The 27,983-nt window shown below is 31.3% G+C and overlaps 1 protein-coding gene across 1 annotated transcript in view; it reads left to right on the plus strand.

The window, feature by feature from the left end:
* The window catches only part of RhoU, a 220,909-nt gene continuing 192,926 nt past the window's right edge, over positions 1-27,983 (plus strand). The window contains exon 1 of the mRNA XM_065507553.1: positions 1-116. The gene's annotated coding sequence lies outside the window, so the exon portion shown is untranslated. The remainder of the gene's footprint in view (positions 117-27,983) is intronic.

Genomic DNA, 27,983 nt, shown 5'->3' on the forward strand with positions numbered 1-27,983 from the left:
ATATTTGTAAACATTATTACTTATATTTAGCTGCTTAAAGCCCTCATCATATATAAACGGATTATTTGGTTTCAATTTTATAATTCAGCTTAAAACAGACAAATTATTAATTATAGGTAAGTTGGTTTTGTCTATTTGAATACCATGTAGTTTAATTTTAATTATGGGGGTTAATTGTACAACATTTTAATGCTTTCACTTTGTAGGTATAATAAACAAATGACCCTCATCAGATGGTGTGCTTGAGAGGGTATTATTATTATTATTGTTCAGAGATTTTTAGATTTATTCGATTTTTAAAAAAAAACATTTTAAACAAAAATTTCTTTTTTTAAGAATTGTAGCACAAAATTCCCATAAAACATTTCAACGAAATTAGAGTTAAAAAGAATTTAATTTCAATTTATTTTTCATCATGTTTATTTATTTAATTACATATTTAGGATTAGCGAGGTTTTTTTGTTGCTAATATGGCAATTAATGTTTAATTCTATAATTTATGAAATTAAATTGAATTAATTTTTTTATTTAAAGAAGATTAACAATAAAAATTCTAGGTATTTTTATGAATACTTTTGATATAAAGCTATTCCCAAACTGTTTTAAATCATTTTGTAAGAATACCTCGTCATTTTCGAAACAAATAATATGAATAATAAAAAATCTCCATTATTTGAAGCTGTCCTAGAACATATTCCTTAATAATTTCTGGAATGCACAAAAACTTACATGAAAACCGCAAATGGAAAACAACTCGTTTCTACACGGTCAATAACGCGACAGTCGTACGCTTTTAAAGTGACAAAAATAAAATATTGTTGTGTTATTTTTGTTTCCATTTTTCCACGGTCAAGAACGCGACATCGTACACATTTAAAGTGCAAAAATAATGAAATATTGTTATGTTAGTTTTGTTTCCATTTTTCGATAGCAGTTTAGTAGCACAGTGTTTAATGGAAATTGTAGGTTTTGACGCTTTTTTCTTCCATTATATTAGCAATAAATATGGGATTAAGAATGCGACAAAAAATATAATTCGTTTTTAGCTATATCTAGAAAAATGCAAAAATTTTCCAGTTTAAGCATAATTTTTCATAACGATTTTTTTAACTATAGAAGAATAATGTGGCTGTTGATACATGTCATGTTGAAATATTTGCAAAAATTTTTTGATGATGATTTCGCACGCGACATATTTTCCAGTTACGTTGTTTATAAGGATAAGTTGAACTAATTCCAACAAAAGATTCGCCCATATTTATTGGCTCGACATAATGCATCAATATCCTTAATTCTTTCTCATCATTTTTGTTCGTCATTCTCATAAAGGCTCTGCCTTAGTTTGATTTACAGTTAGCAGTAGGCAGTTCTTCGCTTTAATTTACTGCATTTTTTCTTAACACTTATGGAAGCTAAATATTGTGGATATTAAAATGAAAATCAAATTAATAACGGGTTTTGCTGGGATGTTGAAATATGTGCATTCCACTTTTTAAAAACCTTTGTTATGATTTAGCATGCGATATTTATAAAGGCAAATTTTTGCTATTTATTCTAACTTAGTTCTTGAACATTATAGTGTAAACAACAAAGTTTTTTTTTGTTTCGTAAATGTTGAATTTTGTACCAACAAAGTATTTCGTTACATCTTTAATTTAAACAAGTAAGAGAGCTATTTTCGAATCTTATATTCCCTTCACCAAATAATACTTTAAAATACAAATTTTAAATATTTTTAGGTGAACAAAATTTAAAATGTTTTTTTTCGAAATTGTTTTTTCCATTTTTTTTAAACAAAATTTTTCCAATTTTTTTAAATTTATTAGTGAAAAAATTTCGGTTAAAAAAAAATCGGCTTAAAAAATATTTTTCCCGATTTTGACCCATTTTAGGTCCAACTAACTATAGCCTTATATACATCGCTGCAATGGACTTTGAAATATCTATCATTAGATATCCATATTATCGATATTAATGACTTAGTAATCCAGATATAGATAAAAAAACAAAAACCGATGTTGTCCTGGTTTTCCTTATATCTCAGCCGATTTTCTCTATTTTAAATAGCAACCGAGCCGGGAGAATTCCCGATATATTGATGTATCAATTATGTTTGTAAGTTATTTGGGGGCTAAGGAAAGTTGATTTCAACATACAGACGGGTATGGCCATATGGACTTCGCTATCTATAACGATCCAGAATATACATATATACTTTGTGGGGTGGCAAATGAAAAATGTAGAAATTACAACCGGAATGACAAACTTATATATACCCTTGCCACTCATAGTGAAGGGTATAAAAAATTGCCGCTGAAACACAACGATTGCTAACCAAAACTTATGGTGAAAGTTTTCAATCGGTTTAAACGACGCGAGAGATGGTTTGTGCGGATCAGAAGTGGTGATTGTGTTACGGAAAACAAAGATCGCCAGACCAGCCAAAAAAGTTTGAAGTCCAAGAATTGGAGGCATTATTCTATGAAGATTGTTGTTGAATTCAACAAGATCTTGCAAGATCATTGGAAGCTACTCAAGTATCAATTTCAAAACGTTTGCAAGCAGCAGGGAAATTGGGTACTATGCGCTTTGAAGTAGAGAGACCTTGTGATGCAAAATGGATCCATTACGATAACCCAAAGCGTAAGAGATCGTATGTGAAGCCCAAAGACAAATATCAACTGCGCTAAGGTAATTCTCTGTTTTTGGTGGGAACAAAAGGGTCCTATCTATTATGAGCTGCTGAAATCTGGCCAGACCATCACAGGGATGCCGTACCGAACGCAACTGATTCGTTTGAAGCGAGCATTGGCCGAAATATGCGGTAAGACATCAAGCCGTAATATTCCATCATGACAACACTCGGACACTTGTTGCAATACCTGTTAAAAACTATTTAGAAATAAGTGGTTGTGAAGTCTTGTCTCACCCGCTTTATATTCCAGATCTTGCCCCGTTCTACTACTATTTGTTTCGATCGATGCAGAACACTCTCTCTGCGATACGCTTCACTTTGGAACAGAGTATCCGATATTGGCTTGATTTGTTGTGGCTTCAAAAGATGAGCAAAAATATCTGAAAAGATCATAGCTAACAATGTCCAACACTTGGAATAAATTTATATTGTACAAATGTTTCACAAATAAAAGCTAAACTTTTGAAAAAGTCCCGCATTTTGAAGTCATACACCCAATAATTATTTTTTTTTTTTGCTAAAAAAAATTCATTAATAAAATACAGGCAAATCCCGGTATAACGAACGATATGTTGTCAGGCCCATTCGTTAAATTGAAAAATTCGTTATATCGAGATGTTTTTTTTTTTTAATTTTGAACAACTTTTTCTATATTGGAATTTAACTAAACTCGGTTGGATGGGCGGTGTAACATTAGGATGCATGAATATCGTCCAAATTTGTATATCTTTAGTAGTTTTTACTAATTGTTCTTCTGGAGGATTGCTTGGTGCATTATCCACGATTAATAAAGCCTTCATTGTAAGGGATTTCGATTCGGAAAATGAAAATTAAACTCAGGGATAAACATTTAAAAAAAACAGATTTTGAAGATTCTAGATTCCACTTAATTTGTGTAAAGATAATTTACAGGAAACACTTACAGCCCAATTATGAATAAAAATTCCGCGGGAGTTTTTTCCCTTTTCTCATTTTTCCTATTCAATTTCAATGAGAAAAAACTCCCGCGGAATTTTTTATTCATAATTGGGCTGTTAGTTACGATAAAATGTTTGTTTTCATTTTCTTCAAAATACATGTTGAGAATTTTGTTATTCCATATTTCATTCATTCACTAAATTTTTAGTTTTTCTTTCAATGAAATTCTTCTACGGTTTCCCATATTTAATTCACTTGAATTATAGCCTGATTCACAATATCGAATGAAAGATTTCGTTCGCATTCTAACTTCATATTTATGTGAACGAATTAGTTTTCTTTTGATTAGAATGCGAACGAAATCTTTCATTCGATATTGTGAAAACAAGCAATTAAAACCACTATAGAAAAAATGACAGCACCCATTATTAACCATTGAAAAATTATTAACCATTGAAAACAGTTTATTTTTACCTTCTTTACCACTTTTGTTTTTTATACTTTCTGCTCGTTATATTGAACGTAACATTTTCGAAATATTCGCTATATAAATTTAGTCGTTTGTTTGATTTTGTTTATTTTTTCTCATCATTCGTTATATCGAGCATACAATTTTTCAAGCGTTCGTTAACGCACGAATTCGATCGTGCGTTAAATCGGATTTTCGTTAAAGTGAGATTCGTTATACCGGGATTTGCCTGTACTAGAAAACATAAATTTATAAAAATTTATTTTGGATTTTGACCTATTAAATAAATATTTGGAAAAGTTGCCATTGTATTGTCAACCACTGTATATTACAGTGGTGGGCATAAAGGGAACATGTATCTTTAGTGTTTGCAAAACATCAAATGACTCAATTACTTGAGAAAATACTAAGCAAAGCTAATTATTTACATGATCGAGCAAGTTAAAGTGCTTAAGATTGCTCATATTGTTGCTACGTTTACTTCTCAAAATTTTCTAAATCTTACTTTCCTAAGTATTCTATTTACATACCTTTATCTTTCAACTATTTTCCTTGGAAAAAAATATTAAATTTCAAGATTGATTCTTCACATCCTAACAAAACATTTCAAGCACTTTATTTGTTTGTCTCACAATATTTCGTATGTAAAACCAATAAGAATACAAATAAATATTGGTCGAAAATTTGTGTTTACCATACATATAAACAAATGAATGTATGTACCTGTATCATTCAATAAGTCTTAAAATTTTATTTAAATTTTTAGTTTTTTTCTTTATCCTAAATGTTTATTTATTGCTTTTTGTATGTGTATTTGCATACACAAACCACACATACAATACACCTATACTTTGGAACAAAATTTGTATAATTCTAGAAAAGAAAATTCCCTTAAAACCGCAAAAATTCCTTCATTGTTTTTACCAATATCCTGTTGGGGGTTTTAGTTGTCAGACAAATATATAGAGAGAAAGAAAAAATAAACTAAATACAATTTTTTTTGTTATAAAAATATGTGTGTATCTTGCTTGTTAAACTATAGAAATTCCCATACTACTTCCTTTTAGTTTGAAAATACACACGAACACACCTATTCATACCCATTCATACACATTTACATGTGAATAAATCCATACATTTTTGCACAATTAAATACCTATGGATTTAAGCTTTTGTGTCGTTTTGGGTTTAATGTACAAACACACTTGTACACACAGATACACTCACTCATACATACAGGGGTTTTTTGTCTTTAATACACATAGATACATTCATACATATGTACGTAGATCCAAGCAAACACTTAATAAGCCTATTGTTTTCTCTCTACATATTGTATACGTTCGTTCGGTAGGAGTTCATGTGTGATGCCTTAAAACAAACAAGAAAAACTTTAACGTAAAATTATTTCGAATAAAAATATACAAAAAATAATATAAAAAAAATAAATAAAACAAATGCATAAAATTTTATGGTTTAATTAAAACCAAAGAAAAAAACAGAAAATGTCATTTCTTGTTGTTTCCTCATTCTCTCAGCATTTTAAGTTGGGGATTACAATGACGACGACTGGCTACACTTAGGAAACTAAAACTGGCTTAATATTTAGTCGCAGGGGGTGTCTGTTTTTAAAAATAAATTGTTATACCCTGGACTTTTTTAAATTGTTTTCTTTTTTATAGATAGTAAAGTAAGGTTAATTTGATTTTAAATGTTAAATTTTATTCTAGGGATTTCGTTCTAAATTATATTAGGGGTTGAAATATCCTTAAAAATAATTATGCTTCAGAATAAATCCTGAATGATCAAGGATAAAAACAGGTTCTACATGCATAAAGTCTGCTTTGTTGTTTTAAACTCGTTTTGACATTCATTTGCAGAGCTGACGTAACTAGTTGCTAGACCTGAGTCATATTTAGCTCTTATGTTATTATTTTCGTTTTATGGCAAAAATGTTAAGAACCTGACTAGTTTCAAGCAAGAACAAGTAAATACGAATAGTTGAATAAAATATAATTGAAGCAAAACTATTTATTGTTTTTTTTTTTGGTACAGATTTATATACATAATGAATCATCTCTGATATATTTCAATAATTTGTGATTTATTTAAAATAGTTTTCGTAAGTAATTTTGTAAAATTTGTTATTGGTCTTTATCTAAATTGGTCGTAGTTCTAGGTTGATTTGTGAATTGGCATATTTCTTAAGGAAAATTCGTTATTTCTCTGTGACTTGCTAGGATTCCGAAATTTGTATAGGATTTTGTTAAAACATTTGTTTATCAGAACAAAAATATCTTACTCAACAAGGATTCTTTGGCATTTTTATACCCTTCACCATGAGTGGCAAGGGTATATATAAGTTTGTCATTCCGTTTGTAATTTCTACATTTTTCATTTGCGACCCCACAAAGTATATATATTCTGAATCGTTATAGATAGCGGAGTCGATATAGCCATGTCCGTCTGTGTGTTGAAATCAACTTTCTGAAGCCTACATACACGAATGATACATCAATATCTCCGAAATTCTTCCGGCTCGGTTGCTATTTAAAATCGGGAAAATCGGCCCACAAATGGCTGAGATATAAGGAAAAAACCAGGACATCTCGATTTTTGACCTATTTTTGACTCATATCTGGATTACTAAATCATTAATATAGACAATATGGATATCTAATGATAGATATTTCAAAGACCTGTGCAACGACGTATATAAGACCATAGTAAGTTGGACCTACAAAGGGTCAAAATCGGAAAAAATATTTTTTAAATATTTAAAAAAAAAAATTTAAAAACTAAAAAAAAAAATTTTAAAATTAAAAAAAAAATTATTAAATTTAAAAAAAAAAATTAAAAAAAAATTTCGAAAAAACAACTGTAAAAAAAATTAAATTTTGTTTACCTAAAAATATTTAAAATTTTTATTTTAAAGTATATTTTGGTGAAGGGTATATAAAACTCGGCACAGCCGAATATAGCTCTCTTACTTGTTTGATCATACTTTGTTCTCCAGTGAGATTGGCCAGGTTTATATTAAAATAAACACGCATACTAATGATAATAAACACGCATACTAATTTTGAGAACCTTTGAAGTTGAGATGGTGTTGTGTTCCGGTCCGCCGTCTTTACACAGAGATCCCGCTGTGAGGAAAATATCGACGCCTTTGCGCGAAATTATCGTATGTTACAAAAACCAAATTTTACAGGAGAGCGTCATTATTATTAAATTTCTTTGCTTTGGCTGGTAAATTTTAAATTCGATACAATAACCGATTTAGTAAATTAAATTCCACATACGATAGCGAATATCGGAATAAACTTTACTATGAAAAAATGTAATATACGATAATATCGCGCAAAGGGGTCGATATAATAAATAGCAACAATGGTGGAGATTCACACTGTTGTTTCAAAGCTGCAGCGAAATATTTGGTTTAGATATAAAATAATAAGATGTACATAAACATTTATGTGGTTTTTCTATAGCGAACGAGTGATTTGAGTGGTCGTTTTACATGTATTTTGTTTTTGCTACAATAACAAAATACATGTTAAATTTCCACTCAAAGTACTCGTTCGCTATAGAAAAACAGCACATTAACTACTATTTATTTTAAAAATTTTGATGATAATCACTCAGTTTTCGAATAATTGTTGAGTGTTTTCCATTCAAAAAGCTCAAAATTGTTTTACACTTGTGTTTCTGGTTAATATACCGAATCACATCGGGTGATATTTAAAAAAAAACTTCAGTAAAATTGGGATCGGCTGACGATTGCTGTTGATAAATCTGATTTAATTATTGTATGTATGACCTAAAGATGCGGGATTTACAATAGATGGCGTATCTTTTGAACACGGTTTATGTATTTAATTTATTCTCACTCACATATTGAACATTATAGTGTAAACTACAAAGTTTTTTTTTTGGCTTCAAAAATGTCAAATTTTGTGCTTACAAGCGTCATATACAGGAAGTTCTGTTGTATTTCTTTAATTTAAAAAAAAATGCCGCTGAAGCACAGCATGGCAGACAAAAATCACAGAGGATAGCCAAAAATCTCCATAAAGATTCTTGTCAAATTCAGCAAGAGCATGTAAAATCATTGGGAGCTACTCAAGCAGCAATTTCAAAACTTTTGCGAGCAGCAGGATTCATATAAAAGCAGGGAAATTGGGTACAATATGAATTGAAGCAGAGAGACCTTGAAAGATGATTTTTCTAGTCCAACATGATGTTTTAACGCTATCAAAGGAACTCATTCTTGCACCCATTCATTACTTGAATCGAATCGAAGTTTATTATCTCTAATCGGAATCATGTCATTTGCTCCAGTTGAAAATATTTCCCAACTGAACGTTAATCCATTTTGATTCAAACTCCTAAGGAGTGAGATCGAAAAATTCTTAACATACATATATGTTTATAAAAAAGAAACCACTAAACTTACAGCTTTAATTTTTTTTTTATTTGATTGAAATTATTATTACAATTTACAAAAAAAAATATTTTTATAGTTTTAATCACTAGTGATGAAATTTTGAACCTTTTTCGGAAACCCTTCCATTAACGTTTTTATAGTGCTTTCTGTCACTTTGTTCGAACATGTAGTCCATCTCCGTTTAAAATCTACCACACTTTTGGACACCTTTTTTGTACTCTTCAATTCTCTTTTAACAAGAGCCCAATATCTCTCCACTGGCCTTAGCTCCGGGCAGTTTGGAGGATTTGCCTCTCTTGGTACAAATACCACATTATTGTTCTTGTACCACTCAAGGGCTTGTTTGCCATAGTGACAGGATGCCAAGTCAGGCCAAAAATAAGTGGACACATTATGAAGTCTTATGAATGGAAGCAGCCTTTTTTGTAAACATTCCTTGATGTAAATTTCGGTATTTATAGAGCCCGTTGTAACAAATGAGTGGCTTCTTTTGCCGCAACTGCATATTGCTTGCCATACCAAGAACTTTCTGGGAAATTTTGTCTGCTTTTGGGTCCTAAACTTTTCTTCAACATTCCCTCGAGCATCAGCAACATAAAATTTTTGACCTGGAAGTTGCGAAAAATCTGCCAGAACATACGTTTCGTCATCCATTATGCAGCAAGAATATTTTTTTATAAAACTTGACTTCAATTTCCGTGCTCTGTTTTTGGCCTCTAAATTTTTAGTAGCGTTCCTGTCAGGAACTTTTTGAGCCTTGTATGTTTTTAAACCTGCATTAGCTTTAACTTTTCGTACCAAATAGTCCGAGCACTGAGCTAACCGGGCTGCTTTCCTACCGGATGTGTTGGGAGCTCTTTTGAAAATGCGTTCTATTTTTTTGGCTTTAGAAACATCATGTGGACCATTCCTTCTACCTGAACCAGGTTTTCTATCAACTGACAAGTTCTCCCGGTACTGTTTAATAACATTGGAAACAGTTTGACGGCAGACCTTTGTATGCTTGGCCAACTTTTTGTAAGACCAAGTTGGGTTTTGTTGAAAATATTTAATAATTTCAGTACGCACTTTTTTCTGGTCACTCATTTTAATCAGATTAACAAAAAAATTAATATAATTGACATTACACATAATAACTGACATGTTTTTCAAAGGTAACTTGATCAAAAAAAAATTCAAATAATACTTGGGTTAAAAAATGTAATGAAAAACGTGTGTTAAGAATTTTTCGATCTCACTCCTTACTTAATTTCTCTTTAGACATCCATCCATCAGAAAGTGTTCACAAAAGGACTTTCAAATCCGAAATTAAAATTTTCTAATCATTCATATGTTTGTCATGTCATCTTCCTTTTTAATGTAGTACTCTCGATCTTGAAAAGGTTCCACCATTCAAAAATACAAATTTTCCTTGCCTGGTTCCGATTTTCGTCTGTTCGATTTTAAAGAACTCTATAGATTATCAATTGGACTACGATGTGCAATGATGGATCCATGTCTTATTGATTGTTACAAATCGACGTTAAAATTCGATTCGTTTTTATTTAAATCATTGTTAAATCAATCACTACGATTGGTAAGGCTATTGCCTATATAAGTTTGTCATTTTGTTTGTAATATATATTTCGAATCTATGAAGAGGTTTAAGTTGAAATCAACGAAGGCCCCAAATATCTACACCACACCCAAATCTTAAATTAATATATCAGTTTTACACTCGAGAATTTTGGTATTGAAAATCAACAAATTCGGTTCATAAATGACTGAGATATAATAAAGTCGATTGTTGGCAATTATTTTGGATTTATCTCGGATAATAAGTTCTGTAAATAGACGATGTGTATATCAAATGAAGGTATTTCAAATGCCTTTTTCTTTCCTTATAGTATTTTCACGCAGAGAAAATTATAGTTGTTCATGTTTACAGTAACAACTTCGACATTGTTACAAGTTTTTTAACAATATTATAGTCACAGTAACTATTTAGATGATTATGGTAACCATAATATGGTTAATTTACAATTCACATGATTGTATCAATCATATATATATATGGTTACAGTAAAAAAGTATATGTTTGTGACAACCATTTTTATGATAAAGGACTTACCATATTATGTTGCTCTCGGCTTATGGATATCATAATCATTATGATATAATGATTCATCATAAAAATTGTTGTTACAAACATACACTTGATTAATGTAACCTTATTATGGTTACCACAATCATGTAAATAGTTACTGTGACTATAATATTGTTAAAAAACTTGTAGCATTGTTGAAATGGTTACAGTAAATATACACAACTATATTTTTCTTTGTGTGTACTGTACTGAAGAGTACAACTCTGATAGTAACGAATAGTTAAGTACCCAAATACACAATACCTTTACTTCTCTGTGTGCATGTTCGGTTCTGTTTAAAACCGGATCTCCAATTTGTTTACTGTTAAATGAGAAAGTTAAGGTTTATCTATCTATTCTTTATCTTGGACCTTTGTTTTTCCAGTATTTAATCAATAGTGCAACAAGATAATTTGATTTCATTTCAAAAGTAACACATACGTGTTAACGGAAATATTTGATTCTAATAAACGAAATGTCAAAAAATTTGATTAGTAATTAGTAAGAACTGGCATTACTGCACAAGGCCAGTTGCTTTTCAGTACATGTTGGTACAATAGAAGGTGATCAGTCGTCACTACGGACGAATGTGCTTCCTATTTATTTCGGAAATTATGAGGACTACTTGTTATTGTAATAAGCGATCTTATGAAAATCAATTGATAATTTCTCATACCTATGATATTAATTTACATTAATTTGTATTTTAATATTTTGGAATATATTTGTGTATTGAAAGTAAAATTGTTTATTCATTTAAAAAAATGAGTTTCATTTAGTAAATGTTTAAAAAGTGTAAAAAAGTTGCATGTGAGGTTTTGCACCTGGGGCACATGCTCCACACTTCGAATTTATGTATAATAAGTCAGTTTTTAGCTAGAAAATTTGTACTAAATAATTGGTTGGTTATTTTTTCACATAATAAAGTTCGATAACTGTGAACTAGCACTTAAATTTAAATATTTCCCTATCGTTTCTAACTGCTTGCACGTAGTTTTGTAGCTTGTCGCCCTAAATCCAACTTTAAACAATTTCACTTTAATTTATAAAAATTGCAGCAACTTTTACTAGCAAGCCTATCTATCGTATACCAAAATGTATGTACATTATCAAAATTTAAATATTTATATTAAGAAATAAAAGCAAATACACAATTAAAACTAAAATAAAATGAAAACAGAATAAATAAAACATGATTATTCTCTTACCTAATCTCACTTACATACATGTATGCACTTTGTGTATGTTTCCCTTTTTATTTTATTTTATTATTATTTTTTATTTATTTGTATTTTTATTGTAGTAAATGTTTTTGTTGTTGTTGTATTACGTATAGGAGTATTAAAACAATAAACTTGAAACAAAAACAATTCTATGTAGAAAATAACCCAGATTATCATTATAATAATTAAATAATGTTCCAGTTTCATAAACACCAAATAAGCCAAGTGTAAATAACGCTGACACCGAAACAAAAGCTCTAACAAAAAAAAATATACAATTTATATTTTAAATAATAAAATTACACAAAAAATTTGTTTATTTTTATTTATACAACAAAGTAAATTAAAAATTTAATTAAGGGATTTTTTTTGTTCTGTCGAAACAATAGTTGTTAATTTATGGCCAAAGCAAATGTTGCATAAAATTTATGAAGTTTAAATCCTGTCGTTTTGTACAAATTTTTGGAATTAACTAATTAATTTTTTTTTGTACAATAGAAAAAATATCAATCAAATATTTAAAACAATAGAGGATTAAAAATATCGTATTTATTATTATATCATGAATTCTAACAAAGAGCTCAGAAAAAACAGAAGTTTTTGACCTTGGGTCTAACGATTTTGACCATATTCGGTAAATACATACCCATTGGAATCTTTTAAAAATTTCAATATTTTATTTTATTAAATTTAAAAAAAATTTCTTCACGATTTAAATCGTTTCTAAAAGTCAAGAAAATTTGTTGGGTGTATGATTAAAAAATGAGGGATTTTTTTAATTTTGTTGCTTTTATTTTGAAACATTTGTACAGTATATATTTTTTCAAATTATTGGCCATTATTAGCTAAAACTTTTTCCCTTCTTTCTGGCAACATATGGATTCCGAACCAAAATAACTTGAGGCCAGGAACGAATCAAGCCAATTTCGGATACCCTGTTACCAACTTTAAGCATCGATCGAAACAAATAGTAGATGAGGCAAGGTCTGGACTATAAGGCGGTAGAAGCAGAACTTCCCAAACACTTCTTTCTAAATAATCTTTAACAGATATTACAACTGTGGCCTAGCGTTGCTATGATAGAATATGACGATTTCATGTCTGGTCGCATATTCTGGACGTTTTTCGGCAAATGCTCTTTTGAAACGAATCAATTGGGTTCGTCACAGGTTCCATGTGATGGTCTGGCCAGATTTCCGAAGCTCATAATAGATAGGACCCTTTTGCTCCCACCAAATACATAGCATTACATTAGCTCCTTGATATTTGGCATTGTTCTCGATTCGGTTGGCCGGGCTTTACATACGATCACGAGGAATCTCGCAAGTAATTATGTAAAGGAATCTCGGCTTTAATTCGTATGGTACCCAATTTCCCTGCTGCTTGCAAATGTTTTGAAATTGCTAATTGTGTAGCTCCCAATGATTTTGAAGTCTCTTGTTGAGTTTGACAACAATCTTCATGGAGTAATGACTCCAATTCTTGGTATTCAAACTTTTTTGACTGGACTTGGCGTTCTTTGTCTTCCATTTCGAAATCATCACTTCTGAATCGCACAAACTATCTCTCGCACGTTGATACTGATGAAACACATTATTCACCATAAGCTTCGGTGAGCAATCTGTGTGCTTCAGCCGTACTTTTTTGCAAGTTAAAGAATTAAAGCAAAACTTCCCGCATATGACGCTTTGTTGGCACAAAATTCGACATTTTCGAATCAAAACCAGATATTGAGAAAATGGGGGTTAATATTTAATTTATTTTATAAGGGGGACCATGTGTGGGGACTAGAGACAAATGTTGCCCAATCTTCACCATGCTTTACAATATAATTTCAGAGCACTTAGAACTAATTTGTGAAAAATTTTATCAGGATTGCCGCACAATCAACATTTTTATGACTGCTCAAACAGTATTCCGAAATCATGGACCGACATTGCCCCATGGTCAATACCAAAGAAACCTTATCAACAGAGAGTATTTATGGAAAACTTTAGCCAAGTAGCTCCTTTCGTTTGAACCCTATCGTGTTTTCAACTGATAGATCCTCTTAGAATCATAAGAGGACACAGAATATTTATAATAATGTAGGTCTGCAACAATTATTTTGATGTGTCATAATGTTTATCGGAATATTGGAATCTATGTATGCCTTATACATAATTGTATAGTACAAATAATTAAAATTTCTTGATCGACTGACGACATTTTGTCATTGTAGATTTAGCTTTTTATTGTTACTGTCACTTTGGGCTGTCACAATTTTTTTTATTATTGTTTTTTCTTGTTACATTTAATCGAATTAAATTTCATGTCACACGGGTCATAGTCATAAATTTAATTTTTGTTTTGTTTGGTATTTCATAGAAATTATTATCAAATTGTTACAATGACTTGTAAGTCGTCCATTGTTGGTTCTGGCTGTTGTTGTGCATTAAAAACAAACACACATGGAGAACAGTACAGAGAGTGCAATGAATTTAATGACATCCCAGACGGACGGCAATCCTCAATACTCGTGCAAGAAGACAATGCATAAGAAGTGCACATGAATACATGTCTATTAGTATGAGATTGTGTTAATGCAAGTCAAATAATACTGCATTGTATTGTTTTAATTAACATGGGCGCCTTTTGCAATTATCATAAGGTATATGCGAATGCATGTATGTATATGCTAAATAAAAGCAAACATTTACAAAAAAAATGTTTAAAAACAGCTTGAGAATATAAATTTTAAAATTTAATTGTTTTGGTTTTGTACATAAGGGAATTGAATAGAAATAAGACTAATTTTAAAATCTTAATGGTAGTAGGTAAAATAAAGTTATCGTTTTTTATGTTTATGTTAAATGTTATTTTAATAAAAGCAGCTAATAGTATAGAGATACTCTAAGGACATAATTACAATACAATACAAAATTAGTAAAACAAACAACCAATACAAAATTAGTAAAACAAACAACCTAAAAAGTATTCAAAAATTACATTTAAGTGACATTTAAGTTTTTTTAGTGATTCAGTATTTTGTTGGATATCCCCTGTTTTTAATACTGTCTTACAGCTAACGTGCATTGAAACTATTAAAGATTCCATCGTTTCCTTTGACATATTTTGCAATAACTTATAATCGCATCTGATAAAGCTTCATTCGAGGTATAATTTTGAGTCGGTATTTTTTGAAATTGTTAGCTTTTTTATTGAAAGATTTGTACAATATAAATTTATTCAAAGTATTGGCCATTGTTAGCAATGACATTTTTCCATCTTTTTGGAAACATATGGATTCCGAGCCAAAAGAACTGCTCAACTTTTGAGGCCAAGAACGAGTCAAGAAAATATCAGATACTCTGTTCTAAGGTGAAGCGTATCCCAGAGACAGCGTTCTGCATCGATCTGGACTAATAATGAGGATTAGAAAGAACACAACCACTTCATTCTAAATAGTTTTTATCAGGTATTTGAACATGTGGCCTAGCGTTGTCATAATGGAATATTACGGTTTCATGTCTCATATTCTGGGAATTTTTCGACCAATGCACGTTTCAAATGAATCAGTTGAGGTCGGTACAGGTTCCCTGTGATAGTCTGGTCAGATTTCAGAAGCTCGTAATAGATATGACCCTTTTGCTCCCACCAAATACAGATAATGCCGTTCCGCTGGTTGCATGGGCTTCTCTTACGATCACTTACACTTCGGGTTATTGTAATGGATCAATTTTTCATCGCAAGTAATGATTCAATGCAAAAGTGATTTTCTTTTAAATCGATCAAGCATCATTTCGGACATGCAAAATTATCTTTCAAGGTCTCTCGCATGGTACCCAATTTTCCAGCTTTTGAATGAAATTTGCAGCTCGCAAACGTTTTGAAATTGCTGCTTGAGTAGCTCTTGTTGAGTTTTACAACAATTTTCATGTAGTAATGCCTCCATTTCTTGGTCTTTAAACTTTTTTGACTGGTCTGGGCGATCTATGTCTTCCGTCTCAAAATCACCACTTCTGAACCGCACAAACTCTCTCTCTCTCATGTTGAAACCGATGGAACACATTCACCATAAGATTTGGTGAGCAATCGCTGTGTTTCAGTTTCAAATTAAAGAAATAAAGCCAAACTTCTCGCGTATGATGATGCGTTGGTACAATATTCGACATTTTTGTGTACACTGTAATGTTCAATAACTAAGTGATAATAAATGAGAGATATGTACCCTTCAAAATGACATATAACTTATTAAAAACAAAAAACATCGTTTATAATATACAATTCCCCATAAGATTTCTATGGGATTGAGATTTGACAGGCCACATCGAAACAACTACCTCATTTCGATTGTAAGCTTGCTCTCTCTTTTACAACTCTTCAAACTAGAGTCATATTTTCCTCAGCGTACGGATACTAGGGTGGCCCTTAATAAACGAAAGTTGGATTTTGGCCATTCTCACCCTCCAGAAATTCCAAATATTGAAAAATTTGACCTTTGACCTTCACGATTTAAGGGTTAACGTTTTCCGATTTTTGTAAATGTTTCAGAGTATATTTAGAATTATCTGGACTATAATATTCTGAATAAGTTTTGCTTAAAATTCATAAGAGTTAAAAGGAAATAGAGCTCATTCGCCTAAAAATTGCCAAATAATTGGTTTTTCTCGAAAATTTCAAAATTTAAATCGCAGGTACGGAAAAACTATAAGAGATATTTTCATAATTTTTTCACATTTTTATTGCCTATTATATTCTTAATAAATCCCAATGAGATGATCAAAAAATTCTGAAATTTGTTTAACAAAATTTTTAAAAATTTGAAAATGGAGTTTTGAAACTGCCGTTAAAAAAATTTTATTTTTTTGTTCATACCTAAGAATAGGTTAATGGTATCCTACGAAGACAAAAACTCATATACAAGTAAATATGGACATATTTTAAGTAAAAATTGGCTTTTATTTTAATATTTATCAAAAGATGTTAATTTTGTTCCTACATTTCTTGTTCTAGTTGCCTGAGACACGTTAATGGCCTGGCGAATTTTTAATAACTTTAAAATTTTTTGACCAATTTCAGTTTTTTATGTCTCATTAGAACGACAATTACGTACACATTTCGATTCTTTTAAATTAAATTACAAAAGTAATTTTTTAATGGCAAAATTTTTACAAAAACTGAAAAAATGTCTTTTTTTCCCCTTGTAAATGCATCTCAAAACTTCAGAGGGCCGATTTACCTAAAATATTTCAGGATGATTTTTTTACTAATTTTCACCAAACTGGGGGGTGAGAATGGCCAAAATCAAACTTTCGTTTATTAAGGGCCACCCTAATGGATACATAACATCGTTTAAAATGAATCTGTATCCAATTCCAGTCATAGTATTTTGTATGATATGAATTCGACACATACCTTGGCCTGAAAAACAGCACCAAATTATTATACTGTCATCGCCAAACTTGTCTGTCTTTCCCTTCTGTCCAAGGTTGGCTACCGTTACCGCTAAGCTAGCGTTATTCCTAAAATACCATCACAGCTCAACTACCGTTACTGACATAACTGCAATTACCGTTACCGCTGAGGTTTGTGTCTTATTCGCAAGTCTAAGATCAACCGTACGATCTTGGTGGACAGTTCACAACATCACATCCACGTGACATGACCATGCCCTCAAATCGCTCGTGCATACTGTCCAATGTGGCATGAGCTCTGTGGCTCGTAGTGCTGTCCTCCAATTCAGACCTAAAGAAGTAAGTAATCTTGTTGAAGGCTAAATCCGACCATGGTCATTTGTCAAAACAAACTAAATAAACGACAGCCCACTCGACAGATGTAGTTTCAACAATAGGCCGCTATCAAGTTGATAGTATCAACTGACAAATTCCAGAACTCCCTAATGGATGAACTTTTACAAAACTTTTAAAATAAACGTTTAAGAAACTTGTTATAATAAAGACAAACAATATACCTGTCATGTGAAATTTCTTCAAAATTCAATAGAAATAATTCTGATAAAAAAGTAAATAATATCTAACAATAAACTTTTATTTCATAAAATGTATGTATTTATACAAACTATAAATTAAAGTTCTTTAATCGATTTATATAAACAAAAAAACAATTATAAAAGAGGAAGAACATATAAATTTAATAATAGATTACCTGTCATAAAATAAACGAAACAAAAAATATAGAAAAAGCAAAGACAACAATTCTTTAATGTTTAAAACATAGAAAACTATAATAATTTATAACAGATAATACATACAGCAAAACGTATAATGATACATACATATATACCTATATATTAAAGGTATTTATCTATAACTAAAAGTTTATTCCCAACAATACTTTACTATAATTTAATACATGTCAATAATGAAAAGCAAAAAAAACTGAAAAATTATAGTGGGAATCATTTTTCATAAAACAGGTACGTACTTTACTTCTCATACTAGAGTGCTTTGCTCTTACTCGTATGTAAAGGAATTGTAACAATTTAAATGGATTTTTAATGGTTTCACTAGAAACGAAACATTTCAAAAGGAGAGAAAGAAAGTAAGAAAGTGGAAGTATAAAATTAAAATGTCATTAGGTTTTTTTTCAATCCTTTTACTTTTTTTCTCAGTTTGGTTATAAATTATTAAAAAATTGTTTGTCTTAAACTTCCGTGTAGGGAGACATACAACTTGAATGAAGAAGAGGCAAAAGCAACATGTGCCGTAATTCTGATTACATTTTCCTGTCATTTAGCCAAAAAATAATATTTAAAATTCATAAAACTTCAGAATACCTGCACAAATTATAAATGAGTTCAAAAGAAATTTACGTTTTTTTTTACTTGTCGCTTGTCTTGTTAAATGCTTGATTAACTTTGTTTTTTTTTGTCATAAATCGTGAATATTTCAAGAGACACACACGAATACACACCCATGCTAAGAAATCAAAATAAATATTTCAATAATTTTCAACTTAAATTAGCACAAATAACGCGTGCAATTGCAACACGTGCTTTCCAATACGACACCAACATTTGAATATTCCCATTCATATACAAACAAACACATAGAAAGAAAGAGAGAGAAAATACATTCATCTCTTTTTATACATAAATTTCCGGTTAACTATCAAAAACAACTACTACAACAACGATATCGTCAACAGCCATAGCTACGTAATATACTTGCAATAAATACATTAATGACGTAGTTCAAGTAGTGGGTATATGTACGTATCTCATTGTGTTTATACAACAGACATTTAAAATAAAATAATAATAAATTTCTTTTGAAAAACTATTTTTATAAACCTTTGTTTGTATGTAGTTTATTTTGGTTTTAAGTTAAAATAAAAAAAATTATATTTTTAATTTTGTACGAAAGAAAAACTCACATAAATTATGGCTGTTTAATTAACATTTTAATTTACTTAGATTGGAAAAAAAAGAAACCGTTTTAAATTTCCTTTTAATATGTTAAGGGTAGAGTTGATTAACATTTGTATTGCTTAATATGAATTTGAATTTACTTAATACGAGATATGAAATGAATTTCTGTCACGTTTCTTTAAAGTCATTTAAAGTTGGTGGGGTCAAAATACTTGAAAGAAAGTTACAGGTGGCCCACCCATGCAAAGAGATTTTTTCAATACTTTATCAGATAACAGAACAGTTATAGAGTGGTCTACATTTTCTTTTTAATTTGTTTGAAAATTGTTAATTTGAAGTAAAGGTAAATTTGAATTTTAGACAAGGGTTACTGCTATTGTTTTGAAAAGTGTGCAACACATAAAATTCGAATTCCTTCTCGAGTGGAATTTGTCGAAGTACTTATCGTACTTGATATTCTTCACGTTATTACCGGCTACCATAAAATAACTCCCATCAAAAATGAACTAATTCCCAAACTTGAAAAATGAAATATTGGTAGTTATTTCATGGTAAAATTAAATTACTTTCAATTAGAGATGCTAATCGGGACTGATTTTTGAAAATCCCGGGGATCGGGATTTGGTAAAGAATCCTGAAATCCCGACGCGGGGTTTCGGGATTATAAGAAAGACACGTACATAATTATGTCTTCACAATTGAAAATAAATTTTTTATTTAGCAATTAATTTTTATTAGACACTAAAAAGCATACTATTGCATCTTTCGTCTGCCATTCTTGAACGAATTTTGTTTCCGACATATGGTGCTGCTGAAAAACATTCTTCATATTGCAAAACCGTTTGCAAATACTTGTAACAAATCTGCAAGTATTTTCCTCTTGTTCCTTAAGAAATAAAGTGATCTATTTCTTTTGCAGTTTTGTTAGATAACTTACAAAAAAATGTGAAGAATTGATTTTCCAGAGCCCCACTAGGAAAACCCAAAATACCGCCTCCATTTATTAACTATGTTGTAGCAGGAGTTGTGCTTAACAACTTTGCTGAACATCACTTTGCGTTATTCGGGCATGTAGAATGTCAAAATGCATAAAAAAGGCACACACAAATGACAATTTCCCCTATTTATTTTTGAAAAAACGGAATTTGGAAAATCCCGAAAATTCCGGTATTTAAAATTAAAAAATCCCGGGCTTCGGGGTTTAAGAAATCCAGACAACCACGGGATTTTCGGGAACGGGATTCCCCATTTGGCATCTCTACTTTCAATAATCGGTGGTTTCATAATTCAAAACATATTAGTCCCAAAAAATGTAAAATAACTCCCAATGAAATAAATCTCAATAGAAATTAAATAATTCCGAATCCGAAGCAATTTATTTATCAAAAACTAGCTTCGTTAAGAAAATCGTTGTGAGCTGAAAAAGGCCGTGTGTATCAAAACTGGCTTCAAGTAAAGTTTTCTTTCATTGTAGAAAGGTTTTGTAATATTTCAGAAAGCCGATTTTCTTTTCCCACCAGAGTATGAAATCGTTGCCACCTGAACATGGCCGACAATGCAAAAATAATCTTTTCTGGACAAAGCCGATTTTTGATACACCCCAGAGGAAAAAACCTTGGCTCCAATGACAAACAAGTTACTTCATTATGACATAACTTCCAATAATTAACAGATTTATATTAATTAAAAGATTAGTCTCAAAATATGTGAAATAATTCCCAATTCTGAGGTGTATAAAGATCTGAGCAAAGCCGGTTTTTAGTCTAAACTGTTCTTGCTGTTCTACTGAGCGGGCCCAAAGGTTTTCTCTTCCTTACTAAGTGAAGCCTATTTTTCATACACCGCTAAAGGCAGTCTATTCAAAAAATCTTTACTGAGCAAAGCCGTTTTTGGATACATCCGACAGGAGAAAACCTTTTAGACCGGACGAAGGCCGGCAATACAAAAGAACTTCCATTCAGTGAAGCTTTATTGTTGTATTTTTATATTTTGGAATAAATTTGTGTTGAATTCATTAAACAAAATATTTTTTTTTAAATTTTTAGCTTTTATTTTAAAACATTTGCAACATATGGATTCCGAGGAAAAATAACTGCTCATCATTTAAGGCCAATAACGAATCAAGCCAATATCGAATACTCTAATGTGAGAGCGTTCTGTTTCGATAGAAAGAAATAATGGTCGAACGAGAAAAAGTCTAGACTATTAAAGCGGGTGAAGTAAAACAGGTATTGCCACATGTGAGGTTTTTCGGCCAATACTCAATTCAAACTAAGCAGTTGTGTTCGGTACAGGTTCCCTGTGATGATCTGTCTAGATTCCAGCAGCTCATAATAGATAGCACCCTTTTGGTAGCAACAAATACAGAGCATTACTTTAGCGCCATGGATATTTGGCTTTGGTGTCAATTCGGCAGGTTGGTCGGGCATCACATACGTTTCGAGTTATCGTAATGGATTCATTTTTCATCGCAAGTAATGATTCGTTGCAAAAATGATTTTCATTTATAGCGTCCAAGCAGCATTTCAGACATACAAAATCGTCTTTCAAGGTCTCTCAGCTTCAATTCGTATGGTACCCAATTTGCTTGTTATTGGATGAGTTCTGCTGCTCGCAAACGTTTTGAAATTGCTGATTGAGTAGCTACCAATGATTTTGCAAGCTCTTGTTGAGTTTGACAAGAATCTTCATGGAGAAATACCTCCAATTCTTGGTCTTCAAACTTTTTGATCTGGCCTGGGTGATCTTTGTCTTACGTGTCAAAATCACCACTTCTGAACCGAACAAACCATCTCTCGAACGTTGAAATTAATGGAACACGTTCACCTTAAGCTTTGGTGAGCAATCACTGTGCTTCAGCGGCACTTTTTTTCAAACTAAAGATGTATAGCAAAACTTCCGGCATATGACGTTTTGTTGGTACAAAATTCGACGTTTTCGAAACAAAAAAATCGTTGGTGTTTACACTATAATGTTCAATAACTAAGAGAGAATAAATGACAGAATGACAAATATGTTATTAAAAATAAAAACCGCGCTCAAAAGATACGCCATCTATTGTAAATAACTAAAAAAATTTAAAAACCCGACAAGAATCTTTTTGATTGCGAAATAACTCCCAACAAAATAATATGAAATAAGTCTCAATGCTTGGGGAGGTGTTTCATAATGAAATAAGTCGCAATTTGTATGGAAAATTGTGTAGGGGTTATTTAATAAAACCTTTGGTATTATTTCACGGTACCTATAAAAGTGATCGACATATACATTAAACGACTTAAGTTGGCCAAAAATAATTTTCGAAATTTTAGTTTAAAATTTAGTTTAAAAAATGCGTAATGATAACAAAGGCTGTGCCAAAATTGACGACAGATTTGATTTGAATTGAAAATATAGTTCTGTCTTTAAATTGTAATTTTTTTTATTAAATCATAAGGTACACAAAACAATTTGGATACATGTGGCTGAATTCCGTGGATGCAGCATTGAATTTCATCCTTCAATGCCCGATTTTTGAGTTCAAGCAATAAATAAATCGAATGATGTCAAATCAAACTATCTAGGGGTCTATTCCGAAACTCACCCACTATGGTGGTGTAGGGTATAAAAAGGGAATATTCAATAACATTGCCTGAAAGATCGAATTCATTTCTTTCTCAACTTTTGTTTTTTTCGAAATGTATTTATTGCCGACATTTTTTAAATTCAGAGTTAAGATTTTAGTGTATTAATACCACTGTGTAATTTAATTTTCAAACAAAGATTTCACTTCTATAGCACTGTCCACTGTGCATGCATAACTAAAGGTTTTTATTTTTTTTTTATTTTATCAAAAAGTACTTATAAATATACTGAAGTTTTTTTTTATTGTTATTATTTATAATCAGACAATTATGATAAACAAGTTTTATGTCGAAAGTAACAACAAGCAGCAACAAAAAAGAAGACAGCAACTGAACAACTGTTTAATAATATAAATTATATTTTTCTTGTTTTTTATATAAAAATTTTGTAAGAAAAAAATAAAAAAAATAACATGAGTTATGAATATTAATAAATCCTTCTGCCAAGAGCAACAACAGCAACAAAAATCAACTTTCAAATGCATTTTAATCATTGTTTGAAATTTTATAGATTTATTTTTTATGATATTTTATGTGTGAAACGTGTGTTTCAACAGGTACACAAACAGGCAAAACTCGTGTTAAACTCTCTAGAGGTTTTAATGTCTGGTGTGCCTGTCTGACTGTCTTTCCATTTGTTTGCTGGTATCTCTTGGTAGTATAGAGTTATTGCGATTTAAGAAGTATGATTATATTATTTTTTATATCGCTAACAAGAATATATACATATTTTTATTGGGAAAAACCGCGACGGTATTCAGAATTTTAAAGGAAGGAATTCTTTAAGGATTATAATTGGAATTCTGGTTTGGGTGTTTCTTATAAAAGGTTGTGCTTTAATAAAGACAAATTATATAATGATTAATCTATAGAAATAGTATCTATAGAACCATTGAATTACGGGAGTCAAATAACTGGGGTGTATGACTCAAAAAGGCGGGCTTTACAACATATGTCGTATCTTTTGAACGTTTAATTTTAAGTTACTTATATGTCATTTTAAAGGGTACGTATCTGTATTTATTATCACTTAGTTAGTGAACATTATAGTGTATAAAAAGTTTTATTTTGCTTAGAAAATGTCGAAATTTGTACCAACAAAGCGTCATATGCAGGAAGTTTTGCTTTACTTCTTTAATTTGAAAAATAGTCCCGCTGAAGCACACCTTATGGTGAATGTGTTCCATTGGTTCCAAAGAGCGAGATATGATTTGTGCGGTTCAGAAGTGGCGATTTTGACGCGGAAGACAAAGATCGCCCAGGCCAGCCAAACAAGTTTGAAGACCAAGAGTTTGAGGCATTACTCCATGAAGATTACCGTCAAACTCAACAAGAGCTTGTACAATCATTGGGAGCTACTCAAGCAGCAATTTCAAACGACCAGCAGGATTTATCCAAAAAGAAATTGGGTACCATACGAATTGAAGCCGACAGACCTTGAAAGACGAATTTGCATGTCTGAAATGCTACTTGAACGCTATAAATGAAAATCATTTTTGCACCGAATCATCACTTGTAATGAAAAATGGATCCATTTCGATAACCCGAAGTGTAAGAGATCGTATGTGAAGCCCGCCCAACCAGCCGAATCGACACCAAAGTCAAATATCCATGGCCCTAAGGTAATTATCTGTATTTGGTGTTAGCTAAAGGGTCCTATCTATTATGAGCTGCTGAAATCTTACCAAACTATCACAGGAAACCTGTACTGAACGCAACTGATTCGTTTGAAGCGAGCATTGGCCAAAAAACGCCCAGAATATGCGGCCAGTTATGAAACCGTAATATTTCATCATGACAACGCTCGTTCAAATGTTGCAATACTTGTTAAAAACTATTTAGAAAGAAGAGGTTGGGAAGTTTTGCCTCACCCGCTTTGAAGTTCAGACCGTGCCCCGTCCGACTACTATTTGTTTGGATGGAAATTGAACGCTCTATCTGGAACAGAGTATCCGATATTGGCTTGATTCATTCTTGGCCTTAAAAGATGAGCAGTTCTTTTGGCTCGGAATCCATATGTTGCCAGGAAGATGGAAAAAGGTAATGGCTAACAATGGCCAATACTTTGAATATATTTATATTGTACAAATGTTTCAAAACTAAAGCTAAAAATTTGAAAGAATCCCGCATTAATAAGTCATCCAATACATACACAGAGCAAGCAGATTTGTGATAACAACCGAATTTGTTGCCAATCGAATGATGCTACCTTAGATACCGAATTTTACAGTTGTGGCTACAAAATTTTAGAAGTAGTAACAAAAGTTTGGTTGCTTCAACCGAAATTCTTCTTTATCAACTGACTTTATGTTGAAAGAACCGAAAAATTGTACACAGAGAAAACAGATTCGTGATGGCAACCGAATTTGTTGCCAATCGAATGATTCGGTTGCACACGTAGAATTTTTCAGTTCTAACAACAGAAAGTCAATTGATAAAGATGAATTTCAGTTGAGGCAACCAAACTTTAGTTACCCCTTACAACTGTAAAATTCGGTCACTAAGATTCGGTCATTCGATTGGCAACAAATTCGGTTGCTATCACGAATCTGTTTTCTCTGTGTATGTGTGCAACCGAATCATTCCATTGGCAACAAATTTGGTTGCTACTACGAACCAGTTTTCTCTGTGTAGGGTGTCAAAAATGTGTCTACTAATAGTTTTAAATCAATTCATTCTCTCCTACTGCTGCCTCCTTGTTTAACGTTGTGTTTAGCCGTTTATTTGAAAGCTGGTTTCGCTTTATAATCTTCCATCTATTAACTGTAGAATACCGCTTTTATTACGTACTCATTTTTTTAAGAAACTTTTGCTTTTGCTAGAGCTTGATGTTTTTCTCATTTTGCATTTGCAAGGAAGATATTTTTTGTATGTCTACTCTAAGGATTTTGTAAAACATAAACACACACAGGTAATTTTCAAATGATTTTTGTTTCCAACCACACTTGAGTCTTTCCTACAGCTGCTGCGCCAGTTGTAGCGTGTTTCGAAATTTGTTCTTGTTGTTTATTCTTCCTGTTTAAGAAAGTAAAATAAAAACACATTAAATTGTTGTTATTTTCATCGTTTTGCCTGTTCAACCATTCATTCTCACAGGATATTAAATTGTTAGATGAGAGTCTATAAAAAAAACCGACAGCAGCACATACATATGTTCACATGTACTCATTCGCCCAAGAGAGCACACAAGCAGGCAGACAGACACACGTTTATCCCCAGAAATCTTATATCATGTTCTTATTTATTTATTTTTTTTATTTTAACATCAATTGTTTAGAGATTTTTGTTTCAGTTTAAACATTTTGTGGAACGAGTATTTTGTGTGTGTGAGTTTTCAAGAAAGAAGTCATACAAGTGTGAATATGTTTTATTAACACTTTGATTTAGGGGTTGAAAACATCATGTTCGGCTGTCAGATTTTCTCTAGGGAATATTTTGAAATAATTTCTAGTTTCTTTTTTTATATCGTTTTTTAAAATTTAAATTGTAGGGGTCCTAATTGTAAGAGTATACATCTTCTTTTTTTTATTTATTGTGATTTAAATGTTAAGAAATTGTTTAAATAACGCCTTTAAATTATAAACACATGTCTTTGGTGAGGAAAACATTTACATATTTAAATTGTTAATTATGTTAAAACATTCCAGGAATATAGAGGAAATAGCTAAATATTGTCAAGTACAAAAATCATTTGTGATAATTTACGAATACAAATATATAATTAGAACATAATTTTTAGATTATTTTACCAAATAAGTTCAGTGAGCTTAGTTGGAAACATAAAAGTGAATTTTAAAGGCAGATTTAACTCTCGTTATAATATTTTTATACCCTACACCACCATAATGGGGAGGGTATTATGCGTTTGTGCAGATGTTTGTAACGCCCAAAAATATTAGTCTAACACCCACCTTAAAGTATACCGATCGACTCAGAGTCGAATAAACGATGTCCGCCCGTCTGGTTGGCTGGCTAGCTATCCATGTAAACCTTGTGCGCAGAATACGCAATTTTGAAGATATTTCGATCAAATTTGGTACATATTATTTTTTCGGCCCAAGGACCAAGCCTATTGAAACTGGCTGAAATCGGTCCATTATTTCACCTAGCCCCCATACAAATGTCCTTCCGAAATTGAACTTTATCGGTCATAAATGTTTAATTTATAAATGTATCTCCACAAATTGCGCTCCAAATAAGTTTTATATATACAAAATTCATGTCACCAAATTTTGTTACGATCGGTCCATAATTAGTCATAGCTCCCATATAGACCAGCTTCCGAAAATCACTTTAACGTGCATAAATCGTTTAAAAATGTTGGTATATACACAAAATTCAACATAGTTAACTTTAATATAGACATAAATCACACGACCTAATTTCATGGTGATCGGTCCATAATTTGTCATAGCTCCCATATAAGGCCCACTTCCGAAAATCACTCAAAAATATAAATTATTGAAATTTTAAAAGAAAAATGTTTTTGCTCTTATATTTATTGTGTGGGGTATTATTTGACCGACCATACTTTCTTACTTGTTATATTTAAACTTCTATGGGTAAATGAAATAGGAAAACCTTTTTTATTTGATTTTTTTCAAAATTTAATGGGTGTATGACTTAAAAATGTGAGATCTACTATATTTCGTATCTTTTAAACACTGTTTTTTGTATTTAATAACTTATATGTCATTTTGAAGGATACATATCTGTCATTTATTCTCACTTTTTTTGCTTCGAAAATGTCAAATTTTGTATCAACGAATCGACACATGCGTGAAGTTTTGCTTTACGTCTTTAATTTGAAAAAAAAGTGCCGCCGAAGCACACTGATTGCTTACCAATGCTTTTGGTGAATGTGTTCGATCAGTTTCAATGTGCTAGAGATGGTTTGTGAAGTTCAGAAGTGGTGATTTTGACACGGAAGACAAATACCTGCCAGACCAGCCAAAAAAGTTTGAAGACCAAGAATTGGAGGCATTACTCCATGAAGATTGTACAAAGCAGAGAAATTGGATATTATACGAACTGAAGCTGAAAGGCATTGAAAGACAATTTTGTATGTCTGAAATGCTGCTTGAATTCTATAAAATTGCGATAACCCGAAG

Source organism: Calliphora vicina, chromosome 4 (assembly GCF_958450345.1).
Source record: "Calliphora vicina chromosome 4, idCalVici1.1, whole genome shotgun sequence".
NCBI lineage: Eukaryota > Metazoa > Arthropoda > Insecta > Diptera > Calliphoridae > Calliphora > Calliphora vicina.